General features: G+C 45.0%; 1 pseudogene across 1 annotated transcript; it reads right to left on the bottom strand.

Moving 5' to 3' along the window:
* Positions 1–26,171, bottom strand: LOC144695344 (zinc-binding protein A33-like; annotated as a pseudogene). The gene is made up of 6 exons (XR_013579939.1): positions 25,746–26,171; positions 25,559–25,654; positions 25,232–25,465; positions 22,528–22,550; positions 18,529–18,647; positions 1–666 (listed from the first exon to the last, which is right to left on the bottom strand). The product of XR_013579939.1 is annotated as a zinc-binding protein A33-like (transcript).
* Positions 26,172–26,259: the final 88 nt, after the last annotated feature.

Below are 26,259 nucleotides of genomic sequence, written 5' to 3' on the forward strand. Positions count from 1 at the left end.
TTTATACCCGGAATGTTAACCTGGCTTCTCTCTCCACCTGTGACTGAGACCCACACCCATCAGTTTACAGCTGGCAGGAGGCAGGGAGACGGTGTGAAATTATGGGATGGATCTGTTAGTGACCTTGAATCCCGCAGATTCTCAGCGGGGCCGAGTTTTTCCCGTCGTCATTCGGTCCCGGACTGAAGATGGGAAAGATTCTCCCAGTGAAAGTGTGGGTGAAAGTGTGGAGATGGGACATGTTGTCCGCATTGTAAAATGACACCTGTCCACCCTCATAGTCCAGGAAAACCCCGATCTTCCGGGGATTCACACTCGGGGTGAGGGGGGTCAGTGAGGGGGAGGTGGCGGCTAAATAACCAAATCCGGGATCCAGCCTCACAAACCACAATCCGGACTCGGGGATCAGGGAGATTCTCCCTTTCCTGTTCACAGACTCTCGGGCCACTCCGAGCCCCCACCGAGTCTTCTCCCCCACCTCCACCTCCCAGTAATGTCTCCCTGATGTGAATCCCTCTGATCCCCGGACACAGACCCAGGGATCAAACCTCTCCGGGGTGTCAGGGAGCCGCTGCCGTTTGTCTCCTTGTCTCACACTGGTCCGGTCCTCAGACAGGATGAGCCGGGGATTCGCTGTGTTCAGATCCAGAGTCAGAGAGGCTGGAGCTGGGGGAAAGTTAAAATAACACAGTCAGTGATTTAGAGAGAGGGGCTGGGGAGGGGGAGAGAGTGTGAGGAAGGAGCCCGGAGAGGGAGAGGGGGAGAGGAAGTGGGAGAGAGAGCAGAGGGGGAGGTGGAGAGAGAGAGAGGGAGAGAGGGAGAGAGAGGGAGAGGGAGAGAGGGAGAGAGAGAGGGAGAGAGGGAGTGCAGGGAGGCAGGGAGAGTGTGATGGTGTGAGAGGGAGAACGAGATGGAGGGGTAGAGAGTGCAGGGGGCAGGGAGAGTGTGATGGTGTGAGAGGGAGAACGAGATGGAGGGGTAGAGAGTGGAGGGGGCAGGGAGAGTTTCAAGGCGTGACAGAGAGAGCGAGCAAGAACTGGAGAGTGAACGCAAATCGGGCAGAGTGAAAAAGAGAGAAGGGGAGGGCTTACAAGGGTGGGAGAGAGAATGTGAAGGTCTCAGAGAGAGTGGGAGACTGCTGAGAATGTGAACGAAAGCAGAACGGGGAGGGGCGAAAGTGCAGAAGAGGAAAGGGAGAGCGTGGGAGGAGGGGAGGGTGTGGGAGAGGTATAGCGGAATGGTGAGGAAAGGGGGAAGGAGAGGAAGGAGAGAGAGTGTCTGGGTCGGTGGAAGAGAGGGCGAAATGGGCCTGACAGGGACAATGGGTGGGGAATGGAGGTAGAGGGCGGGAGGGACTGATATTAGATCGAACAGGAGCATTGTTGAGAGGGTGAGTGCATGGCAGGAAGAGGGAGAGTGTGTGTGGAAGGGGAAAGAGAAAGATTGTGGGAAGGGCAGAGGTAATAATGAGAGCAGAAGTTAAAGAGGCAAAGAGAAAGGGAGAGTGGGAGGTGAGTGAGAGAGTGTGGGGACAAGGGGAGTGAGAAAGTGTGGGTGGAGAGAAGGATGGGGGAGAAGAGGGAGAGCGTAAGGAAGGGAGAGCATGAGTGACAGGGTGTGGAAAGAGATAGTGACGCAGGGAGAGAGAGAGTATGAGAGAGGGAAGAGAGATTGTGAGAAGGAGAGCGGGAAGGGGAAAGATAAGGTTTGGGAGAAAAGGGGGAGGAAACAGCAGGCTGGAGAGAAAGAGAGCTGGAGAGAGTAGGTGGGGAGTGATACTTCTGCGATACAGGTATGAAAATGTCACCACACAGATTGTTTACAATCTGATCCTGTAAGGTACCAAAGAAAATTAAATTACAAGAACGCTATGATTAGGAGCAGGGGTAGGCCATTCGGTCCCTCAAGCCTGCTCGACCATTCGACGAGATAATGGCTGATCTGACTGGATATATTCAATGACCCAGCCTCCACTGCTCGCCGGGGAAGAGAATTCCAAACACTAACCACCCTCTGACAGAAAACAAATTCTCCTCATCTCAGTCTTAAATGGGAGACTCCTAATTTTAAAACTGCCCCCTAGTTCCAGATGCCTCTCCAAGGTAAATGTCCTCTTGGCATCCACCTTGTCAAATCCCCTCAGCGTCTTACACGTTTCAGTAAGATCACCTCTCATCCTTCTAAACGCCAATGAGTAAAGGCCAAACCTGTTCAACCTTTTATCATAAGATAATCCATTCATCCCAAGAATCTGTCGAGCGAATCTTCTCTGAACTGCGTCTTATGTAACTATCTCATTTCTTAAGTAAGGAGATCAAAATGGTACACAGACTTCAGATGCAGTCTCACTAAGACCCTGTACAGCTGTAGCAACAATTGTTTAATACTCGATTCCTCTTGCAATAAACATGAACATTCCATTTACCTTCCTAATCACTTGCTGTACCTGCAAAGTAATATTTGTGATTCATGTACCAGATGGTCCAGATCCCTCTCTACTGTAGAGTTCTGCTGTCTCCCTTGGTACATTGCGAGGCCAGACCCCAAAATGTCTTACAGTCCCAGGCAAGACCCTCAAATTTGGTTATCATCTGATTAGTGACCATTAACCTTTTTATGTTAGTCGGCCAAATTTGAAATCCCAGTTGCTTGCTAAGAGGATAAATCCATAAGATTCCATGTTTTGAAACAAACAGAGGAATTTTACTAACCAAGAGTCAACAATGCAAACAGATAATATTATCTCTTATATTCTAACATAAAGAATTAACATGAGGTAAACATTAATTAACAGGAAAACTGCGGTCGAACACACCACAAACCACATGTTTAATGACAGACACGAGCAAGGCAAATCACATGAACTTGCTCATAATCTGCCCAAATGTCAATTATCACCATTAAAACCCCCCCGGAATAATGAAGGATCAAAGGACAAATATCAACAAGGAACTGCAACAAATATTATTAGTTAAAAAGAAAGTACGAGAGAAATTAATGGGACTTAAAGTAGATAAATACCCTGGACCTGATGATCTACATCCCAGAATGTTGAATGAGGTGGCTGTAGAGAAAGTCGGTGCATTGGTGGTCATCTTTCAAAATTTGAGAACCTTTGGAATTGTTCCTGCAGATTGGAAGGTGTGAAATGTAACCCCACTATTTATGAAACGAGGAAGAGAGAAAACAGGGAATTACAGACCTGTTAGCCTAACATCAGTCGTAGGGACAATGCAAGAGCCTAAAATAAAGGATGTGATAACGGGACGCTTAGAAATAATGGGAAGCTTGGGCAAAATCAACATGGACTTGATGAAAGGGAAATCACGTTTAACAAATCCCTGTTGGAGTTTTTGGAGGATATAACTAGGAGAATAGGGAAGGGGTAACTGGAGGATGTCATTTATTCAGATTTTCAGAAAGCTTTTGATAAGGTCCCACAACAGAGGTGTGCAAACAAAATCAGAGCAAATGCAATTTGGCGCAATGTACTGGCATGGATTGAGAACTGGTTTATGGGCAGGAAATAAAGATTAGGATTAAATGGGTCATTTCCAGGTGAACAGGCTGTGACTAGTGGGGTATCGGAAGGATAGGTCCTTGGGCCCCAGATATTCACAATCCACATCAATGATTTGAATGTTGGGATGAAATGTAATATTTCCAAGTTTGCAGATGGAAGTGTCAGTTGTGAGCAGGATGCAGAGATGATTGAAGGAGATTTGGAGAGGCTCAGTGAGTGCACAAAAATGTGGCAGATGGAATTCAAGGTGGAGAAATGTGAGGATATCCACTTTTGTGGGATAAACCGAAATGTAGGGTATTTCTTAAATGGAGAGAGGCAGGGAAATGTTAAGCATAAAAGGGAATTATGTGTCCAAGTTCATGAGTCACTGAAAGCCGGTACAGCAAGGAATTTAGAAGGCAAATGCTATGTTGGCCTTTATTGCAAGATGATTTGGTTACAGGAGTAAAGGTGTCTTACTACAATTATATATAGCCTTGGTGAGACTGCATCTGGACTAATATGTGCAGCTTTGGTCTCCGAACATGAGGAAAGGTATATTTGCCATAGACTGAGTGTAATGAAGGTTCACAAATAAATTCCTGGAATGGAGGGATTGTCCTGAAGATGCAGAAAATATGTTTTTTTTTCAAGTGCCAGCTAGGACCAGCATCTAGGTTGCCAAAGCATACACAGACAATCACAGCCTTACATGAAAGCTAAAAACTTGTACAAATGGCTCAGCTGTAAATTTGCAATTAGGAAATGGGAACACACAAGGGCAGGGACACAGGATGACTCGATCAAGACATGGGGAAGGACATTTAACACCGTCTGATAGCCTCGAACCACACCCAGTCCTCAGCCCCCGTAAACCTTTTGTCTAGAACAAACGCACATTCTTTGTTGTCTCCCAAAAGGGAAATGCCCAGTCTCTGCACTGCAATTATTGTACAAGAACACAATGATCAGATTATTGTGCTGTGGCCTTTGTCTAAGTAGCACCATTAAGTTGTAACTGGTAGTAAAAAATATATTAACTGTGCTCATTTGAACCTCGGTGGAGAAGTGCCTGGATTGCCCAGCGTTAGCTGCCCACATGTGTAATGAAGGAACCACTTGAATATTGCATCTGGACTCCGAGTGTTGAAATTTTGTACCAGAGTATTCCTCGGACCTTTCAGTCCTGTGAGCAAAGATTAAGTAGACGGGACCTTTGCTCTCTGGAGTTTAGAAAAAGGAAAGGTGATCTCATTCAAACATACAAAATTCTGACATGACTTGACAGGATAAATGCAGCAAGGCTGTTTCCCTGGTTGCTGTGGTGGGGCGGTCGAGAACTAGGGGACACAGTTTCAGATTAAGGTGCAGGTCATTTAAGACCAAGATAAGGAGGAATTTCTTCACTCAGAGGGTGATGAATCTTTGGAAGTTTCTGTCCCAGACAGTTGTGGAGGCTCAGTTATTGAGTATGCGCAAGACTAAGATGGATAGTTTTCTACATATTAAAAACATCAATGGATACGGGGATAGTGCAGGAAAATGATGTTGAAGTAGAGAATCAGCCATGATTTCATTGAATGCCAGAGTGGGATGGAAGGGCTGCACGATCTACTCCTGCCAAGACTAAATCTACTCCAGTATCTTGAAAGGGTTAAACAATTTTAGTTAGAATTGCCTGTTAGTAACAATAAAATATAAGCAGAAAAGCAGAACGGGAGAATAGCAGATGTGTTTCAGACAGAATAAGAAAGGAGATGGGCAAGGCAGTAGAACAAAGAACAAGGCCAGGGAGTGAGTGGCTGTTGAAGTCAGGAGGCACAGACTCCTGCACAGTCAGCAAGAGATGGTGGTCTTGCGAGGATGAGAACAATGTTGAGTATCTGTACACACGGGAAATAAGTGACAAAATCCGAAGGCCTCTTTAAGCATGTGATTGTAAATTGACAAGATTAGATTACGAGTCTGTGACTAATTGTGTATAGAAAATTTCGCTGTAATCTGCACAGCTCGGTCTAGGACTGCCCAACGCTATCTCTCCCTACGTACGCTTGAATCACTAATGAAAGATCGTGGCCTGTACCTGAGTCTCCTGGTAGTTTGTAGGGCAAACTACAACCAGCTGACAGCAGTTCCACTCCAGCATCTCAACACAGGCACGGTCCCAGCACCTCAGCTGAGCTGCTGCGCCAACTGCTGCGCCCAACTTTTTAAACTCAATACAAATGAACACAAATGGTTGTTCACTGACCTTTGAATTCTCCTGTTAACCTGTGATCTCCCAGCAGGGTTCAGCCCCCTTGCCCTGAGACAGGATCTGAATGTTTCAACCCTTGGGACATTCTGAACCTTAAATGTTACAATCTCCAGACAACACAAAGGTTATTCCCACAGGTGTGAACTTACAATCGCTCCACACCGAAAATACACAGTCAGAACTCTAACAATATAGTTTTAATCATCCTCTGTATTAAAATAATACATTGCCTTGATATTCTTCCTGCCAAGTGGACAAGTTCATGAATTTGGACATTATAATCCAACCACTAAGTTAACTATCAATTAATCTATCTAAATCCTTTTGTAGACTCTTCATGAGCTCTTAACAAGTTAAATTCCTAATATCTTTGTGTCCTGAACAAATTTAACTACCAGACATTCGGTCCCTTCATCCAAGTCATTGATATAGATTGTAAATAGTTGAGTTCCCAGCGCTCATCCCTGTGTCACTCCACTAGTTACAGCTCAGCAACCCAAACACAGGAGCGGGATTGGGAGAGAGAGAGAGAAAAAACGTGTGAATATAGAGAGAGGAGAGGGAGGGGGAGGGGAGGGAGAAAGGGTGATGACGGAGTGAGAGATTGAGAGGGGTGGGGGTGTGGTCATTGAGTGGACAGAGTGGAGCCAGAGTTAGCTGGAGGGAACAGTGACAATGCTGGAAGGGGCGCGCTGAGATGGTGGAAGGGGGAGGGGAGAGAGGTTGGTAGGTGGAGCGGAGAGAGAGCAAGGGAAAGGAAGGGGAGAAAGAAAGCTGGAGGGAAAGGAGGGGGAATTGCGAGGGACAGTGTGCGGGACGGGGAGGACAGGGAGAGTATGGGACCGAGATGAGGGAGGCAGTGAGGAATGGGGAGGGAAGACAAACTGGAGGGAAGTGAGTGAGAGAGGGGTGGACTTGGAGTGGAGCATGTGTAGGAATGGGCGGAGGGAGAGAACAGAGGGCATGGAAAGCGAGGTGGAGGGGAGCAGGGGACCAGGAATTTGAGATGAGAGAGAGAAAGAAGGTGAGGAAGGAGGGTTGTGAGGAAAATGTGCAGTGGGGGGGAGGCAGAGGGTGCATGGGAGCAAGAAAGCGAGGAAGAGAGGACTGGGGGGGAAGAGGGAGTGGGTGGCGAGTATAGAGAGTGGAGGAGGGGAGAGAGCAGAGATGCGGGAGGAGCAAGTGCAGATTTGGGTGGGTGATATTGGGGAGACAGTGGGTAGGTGAGCGTAGAGTGTGAAGGGGCCAGGCAGCAGTGGGAGGGGTGTGGGCATTGTGTCATCCAGCGTGGACAGGAGCATTGAGGAGCTGAGAAAAACACTGCTTCCTCCCCCATCTCCATATTGTCAACAGGAAAATAAATGTGCTCAGCTTTTCACTGCCGCACACATCCATGTCCAGGAAACCCAAGGCTCAGGGCTCGAGTCTCAGGACATCCCAATTTTTGGACAGTGTTCTAAAACAGCATCAACATTAGCAGATGGATGTTGCCTAACACCTGTTTTTGGGACTGCCCTAGCCCCTTAAAAACATCCCAGCCCAATTATGAGTTGGACTAGATAACGGAATCTTATAGCGCAGAAGGAGACCATTCAGCCCATCGTACTTGTGCAGGCTGTCCAATTTAATCTTCTAGTCCAGCTTTTTGTCCGGAACCCTGCATATTAGTCCATTTAAGAACATCTTCAATTCATTTTTGAAAGTTCCTGTGGAATCCACATTTTCAGACAATGAATTGCAGATCATGAACATAGTCTGTGAGATTTCATTTTTGCTCATTACCCCTCTAATTCTTTTGGTGATTATTTTAAATCATAGCCTTTAGTTACAGACACACTTACCAGAGTAAACAGATTCTCCTGACCTGCTCAATAAAACCCTCATAATTCAAATTCCTGCATTAAATCTCCCTTTAAACTTCTCTGTTATAGGGAGAGCATTGCCAGCTTATCCAACTACCCTGTAAACTGAAGTCCCTCATCAGTGCTATTGTGCTGTTAAGTCTCCCCTATACCCTCTCCAATGACTTGACATCCTTCCTAAAGTGTGGTGTCCAGAAATGCAGTAATTACTCCTCCAGAGGCCTATTTGAAGTGCTCATTGGTGTAAACACTGCAGCTGAAACTGCTCCTTTCTATACCTGTGCACTTGCACATGAGGGACAAGTTCACTATCCTGATTTCCTAATCCAGAAGGCGATCAAGAGTCACCAACAGATGCTCCAAGGTGACAAGGAGACACAGGGGGAGGGGGTGAAATTTGACATGGAAGGCTGTGTGACACGGACAACACTGAAGTAGCAGCTCAGAACACATTCCACTCAATATCTGTTTCCATTAACTCAAATGGAGATTGATATTGAGCACGATGTAAACTGAGTTACTGATTTACTGTCTGATTTTCACATATTGCGTTACCATCCAAACAAGGATTACTCTTTCTGAAACTCTTATTGAACTGTTTAAAAATAAAGACAGTTTCAACTAAACAGGGGCACACACAGACATTTCAGGACATGTCATTGAGGTGGTGGCTCACCAACAGACACTCCGTCTACAGCAACTTTCATAGACAATGGCCTCTCTGGATATGTGTGAATAGCTTTCTTACTGCCTTATCAAGATACAGATATTACATCCATAGCTGGCATACACCTGGAGATATCCCCTGCTGAGAGCAGGAAAAGGCCACATGCAGGTGGAGGGGCTGATAAGGCATGAAAAACAATTGGATGACTCGAATCAAGGTATTAACTTATATATCAAGGGACCAGGGTCATTAAGGTATATAAAGCCACAGCCACAAGGACAGTGTTGCTGCAGCCAGGAAAGCGTGACGTGGTCAGTCACAGGAAGTCATTCAGCAGACTGACCGCGTGGGAACGGGCTCTGACAAGCGGATCTCACTGAACAACTGGGGTTGGAAGTGTATATTATTGCATGGTGGGTTAATAAAGGTTTTGCGGGGTTGTTTAGGTTGGGGCTGTACTCATCAGATCTCAGGGTTGGGAGGGCATGTGGAGGTGGATCAGAATAATGCCCAGTGGAACGAAGGGAGGTTCAAGGGTGACAGAGGGGAGTGGAAGGTTGATATTGGGAGAGTGAATGTGATGGGGTTAGTTGGTGGGTGGCAGGGGGGAGGGTAGAAGTTGGCGGATGAAGTTTGGAAGATGACGTACACCATTTTTTCAAATCTGACGTTGACCACGCAGTTAGTCAGTAAGTAAGATGCCTCGAAGTGGGAGGAAGGGGGGTGGTGGTGGAGGGTATTAAAGGAACTATCTCGGCGATTGCCGGGCAGGATCCTCAGGGATAAGGGATACCCCCAGCAAAAATGGCTAATGATGCCAGTTCACCATCCGCAGAGTACTGCTGAGGAGTTACAATGATGGCTATACCCACACAGGTCCCAGACTGAGTAGGTGATTGAGCACCTAAAGATGACGTTCAGATGTTTGGATGGCTCAGGCAGTGCTTTCCCATACTGAGAATGTTTCAGATCATCATTGTCTGCTGCACCCTGCACATCCTCGTGTTACAAAAGGGGGACATGTTGCCTGAGCGAGACACGGGGAAGCAAGATGTCGGCTCCAATGAGAAGGACAATGAAGGGATGGGAGGGCCAGGATGTGGCCGAACCACATGCAGAGGCTATAGCTGGAATATGATGTGGTAGACAGGCTCATACCAATCTGATAGTTACCAGAATCAATTTGTTGAACTTTTTGGTTTACTATCCTTTGCAGAGTGGAAGGCCCCAGCACCTTCTTGTTTACTGACCATAGGTTTCTCAAATGTACCTTTATTTTTGACAGCAGAATTAAATTGCAGTAGTGACATCTTCCCTCCTGTTGGTTTGAGCCTTGCACGTGCCCAACTATAATAAAATGCAGAACCCTGGCGCCAAATGCGCTTATTAGGATCTGCACCATCTCCTGCAACCTCAGGCACCTGTAAGTAGAATTGCGATTTCAGCAATGCACTGACAAAGTCCTGAACACAACAGATTGGAAGGAATGTCAAATCTAAACTTTCCAGAGATGCACTATCCTGATTGGGCATTCTGAATACACTTGTGTGTCACTGACTGAAAGCTGATGCATTGATCCCAAGTGAAGCCTTAGAAGGGTCCATTATTAAAGAAGTTCAAGGCGGGGGTGACCTTCAACCCCATCAGCATTGGATTCCCTCCAAGCCCTTGTGGCCGCAGCTCATTGTGGAGAAGCTGGCAAATAGATCCTGGGATCTACAAAGCCGCCTCCGGCATTGCCTTTCACCCATTTGTAGATAAGAGCACCGCCTGTGATACACCTGTGGCCAGGCCAATGGCCGCCATCCTGACTTCCCTGAGGCCGGCTCTTGCTAACCCTGACACTTGCTCTCAAAGGGGAGCCGACTTAGCAGAGAGCTCTTTCAAGCTGAACCAGCTGTGGAGCATCAACATGAGAACATTTGGCCCCTATAAATCGCTGCTCCATGCACATTGATGAGAGATTATCATGTTCCTGCACCCCCTGGTCACCACTCACACATCATAATCGCATATCCCTGGACATCTTTATCACACCAATAAGATTAGAGGTTACTCTGTAGTCCACTCACTGAGTGCCTCACCTGCACTATGCTTTGCTGAGGTGCAAGGCCCCTGACCCTCCAGTCACAGAGAACCCTACAAGTCTCAGTCTCAGATGGGCCTTAGCTTTAGTGGAAGACCGTGATCAGTCATTGTGGCACCCAAAACCAAGGTAAACTTTTTCCTGCATGGACCCTGCATAAGACAGTTAGAGCTGCTGATCCTTCTCATGGATCTCCTCACTGCCCTCAGCACAGGTCCAATCTACACTCCCTCTCCTCATGCTCTAAACAAGCAACGATCCTTCAATGATGTCCATTGCACTTTGCTTAGACACATGGCAGCATGATATCATCGCTATAACAGAAACTTGGCTTATGGAGGGGCAAAAATTGCAGATTACCATCCCTTGATATAGTGTTTTCAGGCACGGTAGAGAGTGGAATAAAAAAGGTGGGGGTGCAGCATTATCGGTTCAAGAATCAATGACGGCTGAAAGGAGGGATGACATCCAAAATGAAGCATCAAATGAGGCCCGATGGGTGGAGTTCAGAAATAAAAAAGGGGCAGGCACACTACTAGGAGTGTACTCAGGCCCCCAGATAGTGGAAGGGGGCAAATATGTAGGCAAATTTCTGAGTGCAAAAACAATAGGACGGCAATATTTGGAGACTTTAGCTACCCTAATATGAATTGGGATGTGAACAGTGTGAAGGGCACAGAGGGCACAAAATTCTTGAACTGCAGTCAAAAGAACTTTCTTAGCCAGCACATAACTAGCCCAACAAGAGCGGGCGCAATTCTAGATTTAGTCTTCGGAAAAGAACCTGGGCAAGTGGATGAAGTAGCAGTGGGTGACCATTTTGGAGATACTGACCATAAGACAGTTAGATTTAACACTATTACGGAAAAGGACAAATAGAAAGCAGGAATTAAAGTTCTAAATTGGGGGAGACAAATTTTACAAAGTTGAGAGGTTAACTGGCGAAAGTGGACTGGATAGAGTTATTAGAGGGGAAAATGTTGTCAAATCAGTGGGAATTATTCATAGGCAAGGTTCTACAGGCACAGTGTAGACATGTCCACATGAAAAAAAGGGTGATACTGACAAATCAAAGCCCTCTGGTTTCGCAGAAGCAGAAAGGTCAAGATAAACAAAAAAAGAAGGCTCATGGCAGTCACAAAAAGTCTAATAGTGTAGCAAGTCTAGAGGAGTATAGAAAGTACAGGGGTGAAGTAAATATGTAAATAACGAAAGCAAAGTGAGGATTTGCAAAAATATTGGCAGGTAAAATCATATAAAACCCTAAGGTGTTTTGCCAGTACATTAAGAGCAAAATAATAACTAAAGGAAGGGTAGGGCCTATCAGAGATGTATATGGTAACCTGTGCATTGATACTGAGGATGTGGGCAGGGTTCTCAATGCATATTTTGTCTCAGTCTTTACTAAAGAGAGGGATGATGCAGACATTCTAGTTCAAGAGGAGGAGTGTGAAATATTAGATAAAATAAGTATAGTGAGAAAGGAAGCAATGGAAAAAATGACATCCTTGAAAGTGGATATATAACCAGGACCACGTGGATTGTATCCCGGGTTGTTAAAAGAAGCCAGGGAGGAAATAACGGATACCCTGAGGATTATTCTCCAATCCTCACTAGAGACAGGTGAGGTACCAGATGATTGGAGGTCTGCAAACATTGTACCATTATTTAAAAAGGTTGTGAGGGATTGGCCAGAAAATGATAGGCTGGTCAGCCTGACTTCAGTTGTGAGCAAATTATTAGAATCAATTCTGAGAGGCAGGATAAAGTGTCACTTAGAAAGGCATTGATTGATCAGGAATAGCCAGAATGGTTTTGGAGAGGAAGATCATGTCTTACTAACGTAATCGAAATTTTTGAGGAACCAACAAGAAGGATGGATGAGGATAGTGGAGCAAATGTTGTCTACATGGATTTTAGTGAGGCATTTGACAAGGTCCTACATGACAGACTGGTCAGGAAAGTGAGATCACATGGGTCACAGGGAAGGTGGCGAGTTGGATCCAAAATTGGCTCAGCAACAGGAAACAAAATGTCATGGTCGATAGATATTTTTGCAAATGGATAATGGTTTCCAGTGGTGTTTGACAGGGCTCAGTGTTGGAGCCCTTGCTGCTTGTTGCATATATTAATGATTTGGATGTAAATGTGGGAGGTATGATTAAGAAATTTGCCGATGACACGAACATTTTCCGTGCAGTTGGAAGTGTAGAGGGTAGCTGTTATCTCCAGAATGATATCAATGGTTTTGTTGAGAGGGAAAATTGAATTCAATCTGGATAAGTGTAAGTAATGCATTTGGGGTGGGGTTGAGGAAGTGAGAGACGTTGGTGTGCATGCGCATGTCCTGGAAGGTGGCAGTACAGGTGGGTACAGTGGTCAAGAAAGCATATGGAATGCTTTTCTTTAATGGACGAGGTAATGAAGTCCAAGGCAGGGACGTTGTGATGGAACTGTATCAGATGCTGGTTACCACAGGGCACAGAAGTAAGCTGATTGGTAAAAGGATTAGAGGGGAAATGAGGAAAATATTTTTCACCCAGAGGGTGATGGGCATCTGGAAGTCTTGGCCTTGTTGGTGATTTAAGCTGAAATGCTCAAATCATTTGAAAGGTACCTGCATCTGCACCTGAACTGTTGTAACCTGCACAGCTACGTATCAGGAGCTGGAAATTGGGATTAAAATGAGCGGCTAGATTCTTTGTTCTTTGGCTGGCGCAGGCACAATGGGCTGAATGGCCTCTCATTGCACAGTAACTTTTCTATCATTCTATGGTTGCAAACCTTTTATGTGAGGCCTACTGCCACCCTTCATAATGGAGATAAAGTAGACAAGCAGGCCACCAAAATCTCCATGTGCGATCTGACAAAGGATTTAGGCAAATGCACAAACATCTCTTTAATCTTACACCCAAATCCCTCTTCCAGTGCAGCCTCTGGTTTTCTACTGTTAAGAAGGGAGCATAGAGCTTCAGTCTCTTAGCCTTGAAACGGCATCCGTGCCACACTCGTAGCAGATTTAACTCTGATTGAGTACTTGTGGTAACCACCACATCTCACATCAGGGCAACAGCTGCAGGAGAAACAATGACCTAGATGATCCATCTTGGTCTCCTTCCAACGTCGCCAATGTCACAGATGCCAGTCTTCATCTGATGCAACTGACTCCACATGATCACAAGTAAGGGATGAAATCACTGGAAACAGCAAAGGCAATGGGCACTAACAACATCCCAGCTGTAGAACTGAAGATTTTAACTCCAAAATTAGAGACACCCATAGCCAAGTTGTTCCAGTCGAATTACAACACAGGCATCTGACCGACAATGTGGGAAATTGCCCAAGTACATGCTGTCCACAAAAAGCAGGACAAATACAACGCGGACAATCACAGATCCAACAGTCTACTCTCAATCTTCAGGCAAGTGGTAGAATGTGATGTTGACAATGACATCAAGTGGCACTTACACAGCAATAAAATGCTTATACTCCTCTGTTTGTGTTCTACCAGAGCCAGTTGAAATCGAATCAGTTCGATAAAAATGAAATAAAGATGGGCAGGTGATGTGTTGCAGTTGCAGCAGGTGGGGACCGGACGCTACCCGTCTGATTCACGGCAACCACATCTGCAGTAAGTGTCTGCAGCTTGAGGAACCTCAGCTCTGAGCTGATCCACTGGAATCCGTGATTTGGACAGTGCAATGCATTGGAGAGGAGTAAAGTTACCAACACATTTTGTTCCAGGAGGCAGTGACACCCTTAGGTATTTCCAATTTGTTTAGTGGTCAGGGAAAGGGAAGAAAGTCAGGTAAGAAAGTCCAGCTCTAACAATTGTCCAACAGATTCAAATGTGTTTCAATTCATGGGGCCCTGGCAGCAACGTTGGTGAAAAAGGGAGTGAAACTATTAGAATGGCCTTCACTTGAACCACGCTGGAACCAGTATCCTGGCAAATTGTAAAATACGGCTGTGGAGAGGACTTTAACCTAAAGAGTGGGGGATGGGGAGGAAGTGTTCATGTGCGGTGAGATTTTGAACATTGAAGAAAAAGGACAAGTCAACAGTGCACCTTACGTGGACGAGAGCATGAATGCAGGGAGGATGAGCAAACTGACTATGGCACAGTGGTGCAGGAAGCTATCCAAATGCAAAAATGAATGTCATTGTAGAAGGGGACAGGTTAGTTAGGGGGATAGAAACTCTTCACTTCAGGCAAGTGCAAGCATTCCAAGGGCTGTGTTGCCTGTCCTGTGCCAGCGTCAAAGTAATCCTCTCAGGGCTGGCAAGGATCTTGGAGTGGGAGGAAAAGCATCCAGTTCTTATAGTCCCCGTGGATACCCATATTGAAAGGACTAAGAAAGAGGTTCTACTGAGAGAGTATGTGCAGTTAGGCACTAAATTCAAAGGTAATAATCTCTGCCTGAGGCATCAGCTGATTGGCATGGAGTGAATACGATCAGAGAATTGAATGTGTGGCTCAAAGATTGGTGTTGGAAAAATGTGTTTCAATTCATGGGGCCCTGGCAGCAACGCTGGGGAAAAACGGAGCGAAACTATTAGAATGGCCTTCACGTGAACCACGCTGGAACCAGTGTCCTGGCAAATTGTACAACTAGGTCTGTGGAGAGGACTTTAACCTAAAAAGTGGGGGAGGGGGAGGAAGTGTTCATGTGCGGTGAGATTTTGAACATTGAAGAAAAAGGACAAGTCAATAGTGTAGGATAGCATTGCAGGTGATGATAACCAGAGTGTAACAGGAAGTGATAGAGCTTACAAACATAAGAGTATACCAGCCAATAAGGCCAGGGTAGGGAAAAATTGTCCAAAGACCAAAATAACAGCTCCTTATCAGAATGCACACAGAATTTGTATCAAGATGGATGAATTGATAGCACAAATGGAAATAAATTATTTTATGTTGGCCTTTACAGAGATATGGTTGCAGAGTGTCCACAGCTGGGACCTGAATATTCAAGGGTATGTGACATTTTGGAAGGACAGGGGGGAAAGCAAAAAAAAGAGATCGGGTGGCTCTGTTAATCAGGAACGTGATCAGTATAGTTGTGAGAAATTATTTTGTTTCCGAGGATCAAAAGGTTGTAACAATTTGGGTGGAGATAAGAAACACCAAGGGAAAGAAATCATTAATGGGAGTGGCTTATATGCCTCCTGAAAGTAGCTAAGCTGTAGGACAGAGTGTAAATCAAAAAATAATGGGAGCTTGTAAGAAGGATACTGCAATAACTGTAGGCGGTTGTAATCTTCATACAGTTTGGCTGAATCAAATTGGAAAAGGTGACTGAGGATGAGTTCGTAGATTGTATTTGGGACAGATTCTTTGAACAATATGAGCCTGAACCATCCAGGGAACAGGCTGTTTTACACCTGGTAATATCTACCAAGAAAGGATTAATAAATGACCTCATGCTGAAACATCCTCTAGTTAAGAGAGATCACAATAAGATAGAATTTCACATTCAGTTTTAGGATGGGCAATTTATGTCTGAAACTCATGCCTTAAACTTAAATGCAGGCAATTACAAGGGTTTGAAGACCGTGTTGGCGAAAATGGGCAGGGCAAATAGATTTAAGGCAAGTTGGTAGAGAAGCAGTGGCAGACATTTAAGGGGATATTTCATAACTCTCAACAAAAATACATTTCATTGAGAAAGAAAGGCTCAACGAACAGAGTTCGCCATCTGTGGCTGACTTAGCAAGGTAATGGTGGCATCAAATTGTGATAAAAGATGTACAATGCCACAATGATTAGTGGTAGGCCAGAAAATTTGGAAAATTTTAGAAACCAGCAAAGATTGACTAAAAAATCGAGGGAGAAATTGGAGTATGAGAGGAAACTCGCAAGAAACCTAAAGACAGACAGTAAAAGCTTCTACACATACATAAAAAAAGAGTTGCGATAGTAAGTGTGGGCCCCTTAGAGGGTGAGACTGGGGAATCGATAGTGGGAAAACAGGAAATGGCAGAGACATTGAACAAGTATTCTTCATAGTAGAAGGCACAAGAAGCATACCAAGAATAATAGAGGAACAAAGGCAAAAAGGAGAGAGGAATTTAAAACAATCAAGATCACCAGAGGAAAAGCAGGAGGAAAATAATGGGACTAAAGGCTGACAAGAAATTTTGACCTGATGACTTGCATAGTTGGGTTTGTGAGGCAGTGACTGCAGAGATAATTGATTCACTGTTTGCAAACTTCCAAAATTATCTAGTCTCTGGGAAGGTCACAATGGACTGGCAAGCCATGAATGTAACACCACTGTTCAAGAAAGGAGGGAGACAGAAATCAGTGAACTATAGACTAGTTAATCTAATATCTGTCATTGGGAAAATGCAGGAAACCATTATTTCAAAGGTAGTAGCAGGACATTTAGAAATCATTACATTATCAGGCAGAGTCAACATAGTTTTGTTAAAGGGAAATCATGTTTGACAAATTTATTAGAGCTCTTTGATGATGTAACAAGCAGGATGGATAATGGGGAACCAGTAGATGTAGTGTATTTTGATTTCCAAATGACATTAGATAAAGTATCAATAAAGGTTTACTGCAGAAGATAAGTGTTAGGGGTGATACAATGGCATTGAGAGAGGATTGGATAATGAGCAGGTACAGAGATTCAGGATAAATGGGTCATTTTCAGTTTGGCAAACTGTAACTGGTGGAGTGCACCTAGGATCAGTGCTTGGGCCTCAACTAATTACAGTTTATAGACAGGACATATTAAAAAGACTGACTATATTGCAGCCAAATTTGCTGATGATGCAATAGGATGCTAGTTGTGAGGAGGGATTAAAATTGTCTGCAAAGGAATATGGAAAGGTGAAGTAAGTGGGAAAAATTGGCAGCTGGAGTATAATGTGGGAAATTATTAGGTAGTCCACTTTGTCAGTAAGAATTAAAAAATAGAATAATATTTAAATGGAGAGAAGTTGCAGAATGCTGGAGTATAGGGGTATCTTATGTATTAATTACAAAGGTGAACACAAGAACAGAAGTATTAGGAGCAGGAGTAGGCCATTCAGGGCCCGCGAGCCTGCTCCACCATTCAATAAGATTGTGGTTGATCTGATTGCGGCATCAGCTTCGCTTCCTTCTACCTCCCCATGCAGGTACAGAAAGTAATTAGGAAGCCAATGGAATGTTGGCCTTAATTGAAAGGGAGATGGAGTATAATAGTGGGGAACTCTTGATATAGCTGTACAGGTCATTGCTGAGAGTAACAGTACAGTTTGGGTGTCGGATAACTCAGCTGGCTGGACGGCTGGTTTGTGATGCAGAGTGATGCAACAGTACAATTCCTGTACTGGCTGAGGTCATCCATGAAGGCCCTGCCTTCTCAACGTCACCCCACACCTGAGGTGTGGTGACCCTCAGGTTAAACTCACCACCAGTCATCTCTCACTAATGAGAGTGCAACCGATGATCCTCTGGGACTATGGCAGCTTTAACTTCACAGTTTTCGTTTCCTTACTAAAGGGAGTTTTTTTTATGTCTGAGAAGCAGTTCAGGGAATGTTCGCTAGGCTGATTCCTGGGATGAAGGGGTTGTCTGATGAGGAAAGTTTAGGCATTTACTCTTGAATTTAGAAAAATTAGAGGTGATCTTGTTGAAACATAGATGATTCTGAGGGAGCTTGATAGTGTAACTAGTGGGAAGATGATTCCTCTTGTGGGGATATCTAAAAGCAGTGGATATAGTTTATAAATTAGGGCTCTGTCTCCCTTTTAAGACAGAGATGAGAAGGAATGTCTTCGCTTTGAGGGATTTTAGCCTTTGGAATTCTGTTCCACAGACAGCAATGGAGAAGAGGCTGTTGTTTATACTCAGGGCAGAATTAGGCAGATTTTTGATCAACAGTGGAGTTAAGGGCTATAGGGAACAGGAAAAAAGGGCAGTTAAAGCCACAGTTAGATGAGCCATGATCTTATCGAATGGCAGAACAGGTCTAATGGGCCAAATGGCCTCCTGCTGCTCCTATTTCTTATGATCTTATGATGATCATACTACCACAACCCCTCACTGGAGGAACGTTGAATTTCCTGTTTTCCCCACACCCTTGGAACTTTGGAGCCCATTTATTTCCTTCACAACTGGAATTATAGTTAGGAAAATTAATTTAAATTTTTTACCAGGGTTAATGGAATTGATCATTTCCCTCCAAGCTGTTTACTGTAAAGGTCCTTTGAACTTTCCGATAGACAGGGCCGCAGCGTCTGCAACTGAGAGTTTCTTAATGTCATCACTAATCCTGTAAATATTAAAGAATTGATGGTGTAAATTCATCCCAATTGATCATTTTCAACATGATTTAAATGGTGAAGCTACCCCAACATTCATATATTTCAGCATTTTTCATATTAGAACAAATGTGATTGAAAGTGAAATTTCTCTCTATAACTGAGCAAAAGGTAACTTGGAAATGCAAGGGCAGAGTATGGAAACACTGATGTCCTGCAAAAGGCCAACAGCATGATAACAAATTAGTTACCAGTATATCACAGATCACAGGAGAAGATAAACATTTAGCCTGTTCACTTGCTGTATTCCAAACAAAGCTTGTAGAATAAAAGCAAAGACTGAAAACATCAACCCCACTCTCCGAGACACCAGCCCTCCTCTACTTCTGGCCAATTGAATATCCCTGATTTTAATCGCTCCACCATTGGCAGCAGGACCGTCAGCTGCCGAGGTCCTGAGCTCTGAAATTCAATCCCTAAACTTTCCTGCCTCTCTAATTCTCTTTCTTCCTTTAAAACGTTTTAAAATGTACCTCATCTTTGGTATTAATACCTCCTTGTGGTTTGGTGCCAATATTGCTTTATATCTTAAAACACGTTTCTGCTGTTGTGTTGATTTTTTTTCAATCATTCACGAGGTGTGTGCTTCACTGGCTAGCCCAGCATTTATTGCCCATCCCTAACTGCCCCTGCAGAAGGTCGTCGTGAATTGCCTTCTTGAATCCCTGCAGTCCAAGTGGTCCAGATACACCCACAGTGCTGTAAGGGAGGGCGATCCAGGAATTTGACCCAGCGACAGTGAAGGAACGATAATAGAGTTCCAAGTCAGGATGGTGAGTGGCTTGCAGGGGAGCTTCCAAGTAGTGGTGCTTCCACACATCTTCTGCCCGTGTCCTTCTAGGTGGTAGCAGTCATGGATTCGGAAGGTGTTGTTTAAGGAGGAATGGTGAGTTCCTGCACTGCATCGTGTAGATGGTACACACTGCTGCCACTGTTCGTTGGTGGTGGAGAGAGTTAATGATTGTGGATGGGGTGTCAGTCAAGTGGGCTGCATTGTCCTGGATGATGTCAAACTTTTTGAATGTTATCAGAGCCGCACTCATCCAGGCAAGTGGAAAGTATTCATCATGCTCCTGACATGTGGCTTGTAGGTGATGGGCAGGCTGAGTTACTCATCGCAGGATTCCTAGCCCCTGACTTGTGCTTGTAGCCATTGCATTTATATAGCTAGTCCAGTTCAGTTTGTGCTTAATGGTTCAATGGTAACCCTCAGGATGTTGACAGTGGGGGATTCAGTAATTGTAATAGCAAGGGATGGAATATCAAGGGGCGATGGGCTAGATTCTCTCATGCTGGCGATGGCCATTGTCTGGCACTTGTGTGGGGAAAATGTTACTTGCCAGTTGTCAGCCCAAGCCTGGATATTGTTCAGGACTTGCTGCATTTGGACATGGAGTGCTTCAGTATCTGCGGAGTCAAAAATGGCGCTGAACATCGTTCAATCATCAGAAAACATCCCCACTTCTGACTTTATGATGGAAGGAAGGTCAATAATGAAGCTGTTGAAGATGGTTGGGCATAAGACAATGCCCTGAGGAACTCCTGCAGTGATGTCCTGGAACTGAGATAATTGACCTCCAACAACCACAACCATCTTCTTTTGTAACAGTTATGACTCCAACCAGTGGAGAGTTTTCCTCCGATTACTATTGACTCCAGTTTTGCTAGGGTTCCTTGATGCCAAACTCGGTCAAATGATGTAATGTTCAGTCACTCTCACCTCACCTCTGGAGTTCAGCTCTACTGTCCATGCTTGAACCAAGATTGTAATGAGGTCAGGAGCTGAGCAACCCTGGCAGAACCCAAACTGAGCGTCAGTGAGAAGGTTATTGCTAAGTTAGTGCTTCTTGTTAGCACTTTTGAAGACCCTTCGTTACTTCACTGATGATCGAGAGTAGACTGACAGGGCAGTACTTGGCCAGGTTAGATTTGTCCCTCTTTTTGTTTACATGATATAAGTGGGAAAATTTCCACATTGCCAGGTAGATGCCAGTGTTGTAGTTGTACTGGAACAGCTTGGCTAGGGGTGCGATAAGTCCTGGAGCACAAGTCTTTAGTACTATTGCCAGAATATTGTCAAGCCCCATAGCCTTTGCAGTATCCAGTGCCTTCAGCCATTTCTTGATATCACGTGGAGTGAATCAAATTGGCTGAAGACAGGCATCTGTGATGCTGCGGACTTCTGGAGAAGGGCGAGATGGGTCATCCACTGGGTACATCTGGCTGAAATACTTCAGCCTTAATCTTTTGCACTGATGTGCTGGGCTCCCCATCAATGAGGGTGGGGGTATTTGTGGACCCTTCTCCTTACATTTGTTGATTAATTGGCCACCACCATGCAACGCTGGATGCGGCAGTACTGCACAGCTTTGATTTGATCCGTTGGTTGTGGGATCGCTTATCTCTGTCTATTCATTGCTGCTTACGCTGTTTGACATGCAAGGAGCTCTGAGTTGTAGCTTCACCAGGTTGACACCTCCTTTTTAGGCATGCTTGGTGCTGCTCCTGGCATGCCCTCCTGCACTCTTCATTGAACCAGGGTTAATTCCCTGGCTTGGTGATAATAGTCGAGTGCAGGATATGCCAAACCATGAGGTCACAGAGTGTGGCTGAGTACAAATCTGCTGCTGCTAATGGCCAACAGGGCCTCATGGACGCTCAGTTTTGAATGAGGGTATCCTCAATGTGAAGGCAGGAGTTCATCTCCACAAGGACTGTGCAGTGGTTACTCATACTGCTGCAGTCATAAACAGATGCATGTGCGGTAGGCAGATTGATGAGGAAGAGATCAAGTATGTTTTTACCCTCTTGCTGGTTCCCTCACCACCTGCCACATACCCAGTCTAGCAGCTATGTCCTTTGGGACAGAACCAGCTCGGCCAGTAGTGGCGATTTTTAAAAATTCATTCATGAGATGTGGGCATTGCTGGCTAGGCCAGCATTTACTGCCCATCCCTAACTGCCCTTAGAACCTTAGAATGTTGGTGGTGAGTTGCCTTCTTGTACTGCTGCAGCACATGTGGTGTAGGTACACGCACAGTGCTGTTATGGAGGGAGTTGCATTAACGAGTCACTCTTGATGATGGTCATTGAAGTGCCCCATCCAATCTATATTCTGCACCCTTGCAACTCTCAGTGCTTCCTCCAAGTGGCATTCAACATGGAGGAGTACTGATTCATCAGCTGATGAGTGGGTGAGAGCGGTGGGGGGGGTGTGTGGTTGGCAAATGGTGTGGGAACGTGGTCATCATCAGTATGTTTCCTTGCCCATATTTTACCCGATGCCATGAAACTCCAACGGGTCCTGAGTCGATGTTAAGTATTCCCAGGGCAACTCCCTCCAAACTTTACACCACAGTGCCGCCACCTCTGCTGGGTCTGTCTTGTCGGTGTTAAGGATGCAGGTCAAGGTTCTATACTGGAATCAAAACAAAACCCGTTCCCACTTTAACATGTGACTGTCTCGGTTTGGTCAGGAGCCTTGCAGGGACATGGATGGTCGACACCATGGAAACATGGACGGTGTGGCTCTCTCAGGGTCAGTCGGAAGGTCACAGCCGCACGAACAGCAGTCTGCAGCCTGCAAGTGAGTACTTCAGGACTGCATGGCATCTTGTAATTTAATACAATCATGTAGACCAGTTATATGAAATCTAATTTAATATCTGCAATAAAGCATGTCATCACAATAAAAGACTAGTACTTAAACCATAAGCAGAGTTATTGTCGCCCTTTAATGTTGCGATGGTAACTAGAAAAGAAATTCATAACAAAACCTTTCTGACTTATTTTACCAACTTGTGCAGAGTTTCAGCACAAAACATGTCCTACCTTCTCTCCCGACAAGCTTCCTCCTGAAATAAATGAATAACGAACAGTGAGGACCACAGTAACAGATTTAGAAACATAGAAAGTTTACGGCACAGAAAGAGGCCACTCGGCCCATGTGTCTGCGCCAGATGAAAAACAAGTCACCCAGCCTCATCGCACTTTGCATCATTTGGTCCACAGGCCTGCAGGTTACAGCACTTGATGTTACTATCCAGACAGCTTTTAAATGAGTTGAGGGTTTCTGCCTCTACTACCCTTACAGGCAGCGAGTTCCAGATCCCACAACCATCTAGGTGTAAACGTTTTTTTCCATAAGACCATTAGACCATAAGACATAGGAGCAGAAATTAGGCCATTCGGCCTATCGGGTCTGCTCCGCCATTCAATCATGGCTGATAAGTTTCTCAACACCATTCTCCCGCCTTCTCCCCGTAACCTTTGATCCCCTTACCAATCGAGAACCTATCTATCTACGTCTTAAATACACTCAATGACCTGGACTCCACAGCCTTCTGTGAATGAATTCCATAGATTCACCACTCTCTGGCTAAAGAAGTTTCTCCTCATCTCTGTTCTAAAAGGTCTTCCCTTTACTCTGAGGCTGTGCCCTCGGGTGCTAGTCTCTCCTACTAATGGAAACATCTTCCCCACGTCCACTCCATCCAGGCCTTTCAGTATTCTGTAAGTTTCAATTAAATCCCCCCTCATACTTCTAAACTCCATCGAGTATAGACCCAGAGTCATCAAACGTTCCTCATATGTTAAGCCTTCCATTCCTGGGATCGTTCTCGTGAACCTCCTCTGGATCCTCTCCAGGGCAAGAACATCCTTCCTGAGGTACGAGGCCCAAAATTGCCCACAATATTCTAAATGTGTTCTGACCAGAGCCTTATAAAGCCTCAGCAGCACATCCCAGCTTTTATATTTAGTTCTCTCGAAATAAATGCCAACATTGCATTTGCCTTCCTAAATACCGACTCAACCTGCAAGTTAACCTTAAGAGAATCCTGGACTCGGACTCCCAAGTCCCTTGCACTCCAGATTTCTGAATTCTCTCCCCATTTGGAAAATAGTCTATGCCTCTATTTTTCCTACCAAAGTGCATGACCTCACACTTGCCTACATTGTATTCCATCTGCCACTTCTTTGCCCATTCCCCTAACCTGTCCAAATCCTTCTGCAGCCTACCCGCCTCCTCAATACTACCTGTCCCTCCACCTATCTTTGTATCATCTGCAAACTGAGCCAGAATGCCCTCAGTTCCTTCATCTAGATCATTAATGTATAAAGTGAAAAGTTGTGACCCCAACACTGACACCTGCGGAACTCCACTCGTCACCGGCTGCCATCCTGAGAATGACCTCCTTATCCACACTCTCTGCCTCCTGCCAGACAGCCAATCTTCAATCCATGCTAGTGCCTTGCCTCTAACACCATGCACTCTTATCTTACTGAGCAGCCTCCTGCGCGGCACCTTGTCAAAGGCCTTCTGGAAGTCCAAGTAGATAACATCCATTGGCTCTCCTTTGTCTATCCTACTTGTTACCTCCTCAAAGAATTCTAACAGATTTGTCAGGCATGACCTCCCTTGATGAAACCATGCTGACTTTGCCCTATTTTACCATGCACTTCCAAGTATTCTGAAATCTCATCCTTAATAATGAACTCTAAAATCTTACCAACGACCGAGTTCAGGTTAATCGGCCTGTAATTTCCTGTCTTTTGCCTCACTCCCTTCTTAAACAGGGGGGTTCCATTAGCGATTTTCCTGTCCTCTGGGACCCTCCCTGACTCGAGAGATTCCTGAAAGATCACCACTAAATCATCCACTATCTCTTCAGCTATCTCCTTCAGAACTCTGGAGTGTAATCCATCTGGTCCAGGTGATTTATCCACCTTCAGATCTTTCACCTTTTCCTCATCTTCCCTCTCATTTTTCTATGCACTTTAAATCTGTGCCCCCTCGTCACTGACCTCTCTGGTAAGTAAATAGGCCCTTCCCCACCCTCTCTATCAGGCCCCTCACAATTCTGTATATCTCAGATCTCCCCTCAGCCTCCCCTGTCCCAGGGTGAACAGCCCCAGCCTTTCCAATCTTTCCTCATAGCTGCAATTTTCTAGTCCTGGTAACATCCTTGTAAATCTCCTCTGCACTCTCTCTAATTCAATTACACCCTTTCTGTAATGAGGTAACCAGATCTGCACACATTTCAGGAGGACATAAGCAGGGCGGCTGGTGAAATGAGCAGACTCAGAGCATATTAGATTTAAGACGGAATTGTAAAGTGATGCATTTTGGTAGGAAGGTTGTGGAGAGTAAAGTAAACTGGAACTCAACATCAGTCCCGCTCACAGACACAGTGACTCTCACACACCGTACCAGACACACACACAACATGAACTGGAACTGGGTTACAATGGGCGGTCCAGGAGAAAATTAAACTCGGCAACACGGAAATAATCACAAAGCGAGTGTGAGGATCAAGAAAACTCATTCTCTGGAGGTTACAGGTATTCCCGGGAATCTGCAGACAATGTGGAAGCCGATTATTTCGGGGAGACCGCAAAACTGCCACGAAACAGACAGAAATTTGTTTAACTCAGTTTTTATTTATTCGGTAAATTCAATATTTATTCCACAGTTATCAGTTATTTTGTCACTGTGTGAAGTTTCACGGAACTGACCCGCAATATATTCCCTCACCTTTAAAAATATCATCTCGTCCTTTTGCTCCATCTGTTTCTGCAACTTTGAGAGCTTCTCCTCAATAGAATTTAAATTCTCCTCAATCGCTCGAAGGTTTTTCTCCATTCTTTCGAGAATCCTCTCCTCTTCTTCTCTGAGATCTCTGAGTAGTCGCTGCTCTTTCTCAGTGAGAATCTGATGCATTTTAGTGAACTCGGATGTGATGTGGGTCTGCAGACTGCTCGACTGTTCCTACCAAATGAAATGTGAAACATAATTAATGTCCCGCGATAAAGGGAGCAAAACTGACCGAGATCCCAGAAAACCAGAACAGGGAGACCTTACCCTGACTTCGGAAATCTTCCGCTTCTGTTTCTGTTCCGTTTCTCGAACCGCCGATTTCTTCTGTGTGAGAGAATCTAAGGAAGATTTCAGCTGATCCTGGGATTGGGAGAGAAAATCACAGAATTGAAGTGTTAGACCATGAAAATGTGATAAAACTATCAACTTAGAAAATATTTTCCCCTTTTACCTTGTAGATTTCAACAGCTTCTTTAATCGGTAGGAAGTTGTGAGATTTGTGTCCCCGCGAATCCCTACAAATCACACAGATCAATTTCTTGTCAGTTTCACAAAACAGCTTCAGTTCTTCCTGATGTTCCTCACAGTGAAGTTTACTTTCCTTCTCTTTCGGATCCAGCTTTAATTTTCGAGTTTTCTCGGCCAGATTCGCTAAGGCCCGATTTACCCTGAGGTTTCTTTCCGGAAACTCCTCTCTACATTCCGGGCAGGAGTTTATCTCCTTCTTTTCCCAACATTGGGTGATACAGGAGCGGCAGAAGTTGTGTCCACAACCCAGTATTACGGGATCAGTGAAGAATTCAAGACAAATGGGACAAATTGCCTCCTCGGTCAAACTCGGGACCTGTTCTCTGAAAGCCATGTTCAGATTCAGCACTTCCTGATTCAAACCACTTTCAGTTTCGATGTTGCTGCCGCACACCCTCAGTTCAGCATTTTCCCTATAAAGTTCACTGCGATCCTCA

The sequence above is a fragment of the Cetorhinus maximus genome, chromosome 21 (assembly GCF_964194155.1).
Source record: "Cetorhinus maximus chromosome 21, sCetMax3.hap1.1, whole genome shotgun sequence".
Lineage (NCBI taxonomy): Eukaryota > Metazoa > Chordata > Chondrichthyes > Lamniformes > Cetorhinidae > Cetorhinus > Cetorhinus maximus.